This window comes from Micrasema longulum, unplaced genomic scaffold (genome assembly GCF_059751315.1).
Source record: "Micrasema longulum isolate JH-2025_06_02 unplaced genomic scaffold, ASM5975131v1 h1tg000664l, whole genome shotgun sequence".
NCBI classification, from domain to species: domain Eukaryota; kingdom Metazoa; phylum Arthropoda; class Insecta; order Trichoptera; family Brachycentridae; genus Micrasema; species Micrasema longulum.
The window spans coordinates 577216-584472 of NW_028277860.1; positions in this window are offsets into that span (position 1 = coordinate 577216).

Consider the following 7257-nt stretch of genomic DNA (forward strand, 5'->3'; position numbering starts at 1 on the left):
CATCAACTTCAGGGTGCCTGGAAGAATGACTAGACAGGCGCCACCGTTTTGTAGCAACATTTCACGGACAGTGTATACTTGTAATGCCGTATTGAACAGACTTCGTGAACTCGGCAAAAGTTATTCCCACGTATCTGATATATTTAGTGTAGGGTTTTGTTCCTATAGAACAAATCTTTTGAACTTTTTCAAAGATGGTGAATGGTAATTATTTTTATTTATTTATTTATATCATAATTCTTGTAGCGCATAGAGAGTCTGGCGTTTATGGGGTTTTCGTCATCCATTCTACTTATATGCCCAGCCCACCTCGAGCGAGGTGGGAGCTTGATGGAGTTGGTTACATCGGGCGCTCGGTAGATATCGTATAGTTCCCTATTGTAGCGACGACGCCAATGGTTGTTTTCTCTCACAGGGCCATAGATAACTCTGAAGATTCTTCTTTCGAAAGCTGCAATGATTCCCTCAATATTCTTTGCCATAACCCAGGTTTCGGAGGCTGGTTGGGTTCGTGTATGGTTATCGGTATGAAAGAGTAAGTTTTGTCTGAGGTTTCTAGTTTGGATATTTAATTTTATTGAGCTCAGTAGTTCAGGCGCATCAAAGTGTGAGTTGAGAATTTTAAATAGGACTATAAGGTCAGATTTATTTCGACGGTCTAGAAGAGAAGATATATTTAAGCTAGTTTCTAACTCATCATACGTATATTGATCTCTGGATAAGCCCAACCTCCAGCCTATCTTTCTCAAAAATCGATGATTAACTGATTCAATATTCTTGATGTGAACATCATAATATGGAGACCAGATAACAGAGGAATACTCTAGGTGCGGGCGAACTAGGGAACAGAAGAAAATTTTAAGGGTATTGATATTTTTGGAGTCAGTTGTGCTTCTGTTAATAAATCTAAATATAGCCCTAAGTCCAAGGTGTAAAGACCCCTGAAATATCTGCTACATTGTAACGAGTTACAACTGTCATAACTTGACTCATTTCAATGATGAATAGAACAAATTAGCCAGCTAATGAGGCCGCGCATTATATGTGCATTTTATTATTTATTTTATTTAGCAAATAATATATTGTAATAGCTAGAAAAGTATTTCGCTTATGTTATGGTTCTGTTTAATCTTTTTCTCGGAGAAAAATATCACATGGCGTAATAACTCCTTTGATTTCAATGCACAACACACACAATTTAAAAATATATTTTCTCACACATCAAACATAATTACTATTAAGCTCGAATCGACGATCTCTGGAAAACAATTGATTATGTTCTTGTTTAATTTAATACGCAGTAATTTATTTATGATACGATATATAAAATGACTCGCCTACAGTCTGTATTGAATGCCGCAGCGAGACTTATTTTTGGAATCTCTAAGTTCAGTCATATCACTCCACTACTTCGGGAATTGCACTGGCTACGTTTTCCACAGAGGGTGGAATACAAACTCTGTTGGCTTATGTATAAGTCACTGCACAACTCTGCTCCAGAATATCTAAGGGAACTCTGCATTCCAGATGAACTAGCTGACAGACGTCTTACGCTTAGATCAGCTACATCTACCTCGAAAGGGAAAGTTATTATACCTCTACGCAAACAGCGCTCTAAATTCGGCGAACGTGCATTTGCGGTCGCAGGCCATACGGCTTGGAATGCTCTCCCAGCAGAGGTGCGAGGCTGTGAAAGTGAAGTGATGTTTCGGAAAAAACTTAAAACCCACTTGTTCTCTAAATCATTTGAATAAATCCGTAGCATGTGACAACAAAATAAATTATTTTAATTAAATTACAAATTTAAAAGAATCACTATGTAAAGCGCCCTTGAGGTGTTTTGTTATGTCATGGAATGCTCTCCCAGCAGAGGTGCGAAACTGTGAGAGTGAAGTGATGTTTCGGAAGAAACTTAAAACCCACTTGTTCTCTAAATCATTTGAATAAATTCTTGGCATGTGGTGGAAAAGTAATATGAAAAAGTACATTATTTTTCTTAAATTAAAAAGTTCAAATTAAATTTATATCTTTATATAATCACTTTGTAAAGCCCCCTTGAGGTATTATATTACGAAAATGGTGCTATATAAGTTATCCATAATTATTATTATTATTATTATTATTAAGATGATATGTGTGAAATAGGTGTTTCTCCGTCTGGTATCACGCGGGTGGTTTGTTTATTTAAAAATTATTTTAATAATAAACAGACTTTATTAAAAAGTGCAAAGTTATATAAAACGTACTTAACGAAGTTGAGCTTTTTTGTTTCGCGTACAAAACGTGGTAATAGGGTGTTTTCATCATTATTCCGCGAAGGCATAACGCTGCCATAAGGGTTTAGAAGCCAAACAAATAGCAGGTGGATTAAACAGTGTCCGTGACAAACTACCCCTGACACTCGAAACCCTACTTATATTATAATACTATACGAAAGATCACTTTCGAAAAAAAGAAAAACATAGTTTAAAAGTTTGTAAGTGGAAATTCTTGATGGAAGTTCATTGTAATTTATTAATATAATAAATTAGTTTAAAAATGTTTATCGCAGGAGGCTAAACTAGCCGTTCACAGCGGAGTTCTAGTGTCAACTCTAATGTATGGCAGCGAAGTATGGAATTGGAAAAATGATGATGAAAGTAGGTTGAATGCTGTCGAAATGCGATCCCTCAAGCGAATGTGTGGTAAGACGATGCATGACAGGTGCACAAATGTCGAGATCCGTGTATTGTGTAAGGCTGAGACATGCATTATCGACAGAATCAAGAAAGGGGTGCTGCGTTGGTTTGGACATGTAGAGCGAATGGACAGCGAAAGAACGGCTAAAGGGATCTACGATGCAAATGTTGATGGATGCAGAAAACGAGGAAGACCGAGAAAGACATGGCACGATCAAGTCCATCAAATACTTGAAGATGGACATGTCAAAAGTGGGAATAATCGGCGTGCGTGCATGAGAAGATGTATGAATGTAGAGGAAGCGAGGCTGTATGCCAAGATAGAGTGTTATGGCGTTCTATCCTCTCTGCCTACCCTTACGGAAAAACGGCGTGATGGTTTATTTGTTTGTCTGTACTTTTTAAAAAAAAGGAATAACCCGCTTGGTAGAGAAACCGAATTTCGGATTCTTTTCTAGTTTCAGCCGAAAATGAAACCGTAACCGAAGCTTATTTAAATAAGTTAAGTCACTTCATAACGCCCAAAATGAGGAGTTTTTATTGTTTAACCTTGCGAGTTCTTTGCGGCGGCCTCCGTGGTGTAGTGGTCAAGACGCTTGACTCACGCACGGAAGGTTCCGGGTTCGATTCCCGGTGAGAACACGTAAATCAGATTTTTCTCAAGCCTGGGTGTTCTGTGATGTAGTTCACCACCGTATTCGGGCCTCCTGGCCTATTGTGGTGCAAAAATAAAATTTAAAAAATATAAAAATAACTGTTAAATATAATCATCATCATCATCCCGTATTCGCTCCCAATGGTCCATAGGGCACGGGCTTGGTAACACGTTACCAATCGCAGCGCATCTTGATAATTTCTGTTACATGAATGTAAGATTACCAGCCTTGGGCTTTAGGTGCCAGAAATACACAATAAAATAAAAAACATAAATTGGATAAGATAATGTGTTTATTTTTAGCGTTTTTTGGTTAATTGTTGTGTTATACGTATAATTTATATGTAACATTTCTTTAATGTACGCTATATGAACTTTAACTTACTATAAAGGAACTACCAAAATATTTATATGAAAGATCTTAGAACTAACTACAGTCAACAAATCGCAATATCAGTCTAGTTCTTATTTTTTATTTATTTATTTATTATATATATACGGCCTAAGCCAATTACAACAGTTACATGAAAAAACATAAATGCAAGAAACTGAACAAAAAGAACATAAAACTATTTAGCAAAGACAAACTAGGGCAAAACAATAATTGTATACAATATATTTAAAAAAAACGAAAGATCAAAAACTTTGAGCTAAACCATGCCAATCCAACTTCATCCCACACTGTTTAGTCGCGAAGAGATCTACGAAAAGCCGGAAGATCTATCCCAAAAAATTACAAGTCGTGTGATGAATTGACTAATCTACACATTCTGGACATTGGGGCATAAAAACCAAAGTTGCTCTTAGAAGATTTTATAAATAGCAGATTTTGACTTCTGGTGACACGGTTGGGAACATGAAAAGAAATTGATTGCAACACAGATGGGACATCACTTAAAGCATTAAGTATTTTGAAAATGCATATAAGGTCCATCTCAGTTCTACGTCTCTCCAATGAAGTCAAATTAAGAGATTGCTCTATTTAAAAATAAGAATAATTACCCCTTTGTAATCCGAGCAACCATGCCACTTTTCTTAAAAAACGGTGTTGGACAGACTCGATATGGTCAATATGAGTCCTGTAGAATTGAGACCAAATAGGAGAAGCGTATTCAAGATGGGGTCGAACTAGTGAGCAATAAAGTGTTTCGATGGTATTAATATTTTATTTTTGTAAGTCCGCCGTCACTCTATTGATAAAACCGAGAAGTTTGAGAGATTTGTTTACAATATTATCAATGTGTTCACGATAGGAGAGTTACAACGAGTTATGTTATACAATGGCAATACAATAACTAAATATTTAAATAAATAAACAGCAATCCAATATCTCTAATTGTGGTCATTTTTAATATTAGATTAGTAACGTATATTTAGGATTTTTTTTTCAGTTAGTCACGAGGAGTTCAGTTAGATGCACCCGGGTACAGCCGAACTTAATCCGACACATCCCGACTGCAGTTTTTGTCCGAAACTCGTTTTACTGGCTGAAACCGAAACTTCGGTTCATTACTGGTTGCAATTCGCTCGGGGGCTTTGACGATTTAACACGTGTAAGGCCAGGTAAACACGCGAACGTCATCGCCAAACGTCTGTAGCGCGCTATGCCTCCACCTTACAGTGTACGTATTCAAATCTAAGGCCCCAGTAATTACCTACCCGTATTACCTGTACTGCCTCGCAACATGCCGCCTATTGTCATTAGCACACTTTGGAAAATAACGTAATTATGAATGCCGACAGGCTGCCGTGTTTTCATTATAAACCTATTACTCGCTGCGAGGAATCGCTGCAAAACTCATTCACCCGAGAAATGCAAAGGTGGATTGAGTTAACCACTTCATTATAATATTGTTTTTTTTTAAAAATACGATGCATATCCAGAAAGTAAGAGTACTCAATTTATGTACGAGTACCAAAAAAAATACAGTACATTGCTTGTATATATATTACTTATTTTTCCATGCAGTCGCCTTCCCATTCTATGCAAGTTGGTGACTCAAGCTTTTTGATGCCTTCCTTATAGAACTCTCCCGGCATCTCCTTCGTCCACTTCAAGACCTCTTGTTTCCCCTCTTCATCGGTTAGATTCTTTTTCCACCCATGTGAGTATTCGGAAGAAGAAAATCTGAAGGCGTTAAGTCGGGGGAGTATGCAGGGTTCAAAATGTCCCAACCAAACGAGTTCAAACGCGCCTTGGTGGCGTTAGCCGTGTGCGGGCGGGCGTTGTCATGCAATAAACACATTCCCTTCCGTTTGTTTTGAATTCCTTTTTTGAGCTTTTGTAGGGCCTCACAGTATCGTGCTGCAGAAATCGTCTCCCCGGAGGCAAAAAATCAATAAAAATTATCCCTTTTCTGTCCCAAAACTACATTTTTTTTTTCATTTTTAATAAACCTATGATGATACCTGATCACTTTTGAAATAAATTATTAATGTTGTGCGCATTTACTTTGTTATAATAGTTTTTTTTTTTACCTTCATAAAAAGGATTTATTGATATTCTCCGCTCCTAGGGGCCAATTACAAACGCCATATAAATTATATTCCCAGGGCTGGTATTATAACTCAATTAGGGATTGAAGTTTTACTATTTTTTTTTTATAACAACAAAGAAACAAATCAAGTCAAACATCTTTATAACTCACAAATCACAACAAAATATGAACCAAAAAGCTTGAAGAGTTCCTCACAAAAAAAAAAAAAAAACGCTTTCAACAATGAAAAGAGTGGCAAATCTAGACTAAGGGAGATATGGTCGTTAACGTCACATGTTACCCAGACAAAATTGTATGTATCCAGACGGTACAAAGTAAAATCGATATTTATGGTCAAAAATGTGTACGTATGAAAATTTTAAATATCTTCGTCGATAACCTGTAATTGAACATATTTAGAAAAAAATTGTATGAATATTCTGTTTTTCATACTTATTCCCGATCAGTTCTGCCCATGGTCCGTTGACGGTAAGCAAACCGGAAATCTTCCATAACTCTTAGCACCGGTTAGTTCATATGAACTAGCGACGTAGTTCAAAGTGTTCGTTTTTATTAAAATATTTTTTATTATTTTTTCGTACATTTTCTGGAAACTTTTTGTACAATTTAATGCTCCGATTTTTACCGCGCGCAAGAAAACAATCATTGTATCCGATGTTCCGTGGGGCTGAAGTTCTTCATTGCAATGTTTCCAATTTCATAAAATTAATTTTTAAAACTCCCGCGTTCCTCCAGATGTCTTGTACAACTCCAGCAAACTAATCCATTAGATTTTTTATGAAAATCAATTGTGTAGTTTATTTGTTATCGTATGCATAAAAAACAACTAAACGGTTTCGATATTTGGCTACTAGCCATGGGACCACGCGCTTCTTACTACCCACCTAAATTTCCTGATATTATGGCAATAGTTGCAAAATCACATAAATTTACAACGTTGTAATCTCGAAGATTAATTTAATTGGACTGGGATTTTAGATATTTCATTTTTTATTTGTTTATTTACGGTTCAATGAAGCTTTTACAAAATTATAATATTTTACAGTGGTGGAAAAATTTCAACAATTTGTTTTTTTAAAAACAAAAGACTCCAAAAAAGTGTACATTAATAGGAAGTATAATTTTAAAAGAAATGTGTCGTCTGTAACAAATACAAATATAAACCTGTTAATTAAATATTAAGGTACCTAAATTAAACGAAATAACAGTTACGAATGTAAAACAAAAATTATTTTTAAACGGAAAGTTTGGAAGTTAAGTTCGAACCGGGTTGTGGTCCCGTGATCAGAAGAGAAATGTCAGAGGTTCAAATCCCATTCGACTTATTTACGACTTTCAGAAAATGGTCTAAAAAATGTAAATATTTGAGTAAATAAGAAGAACTAGTATTTCTCTTACTTAAAAGAAAGACGTAATTATAATCAAC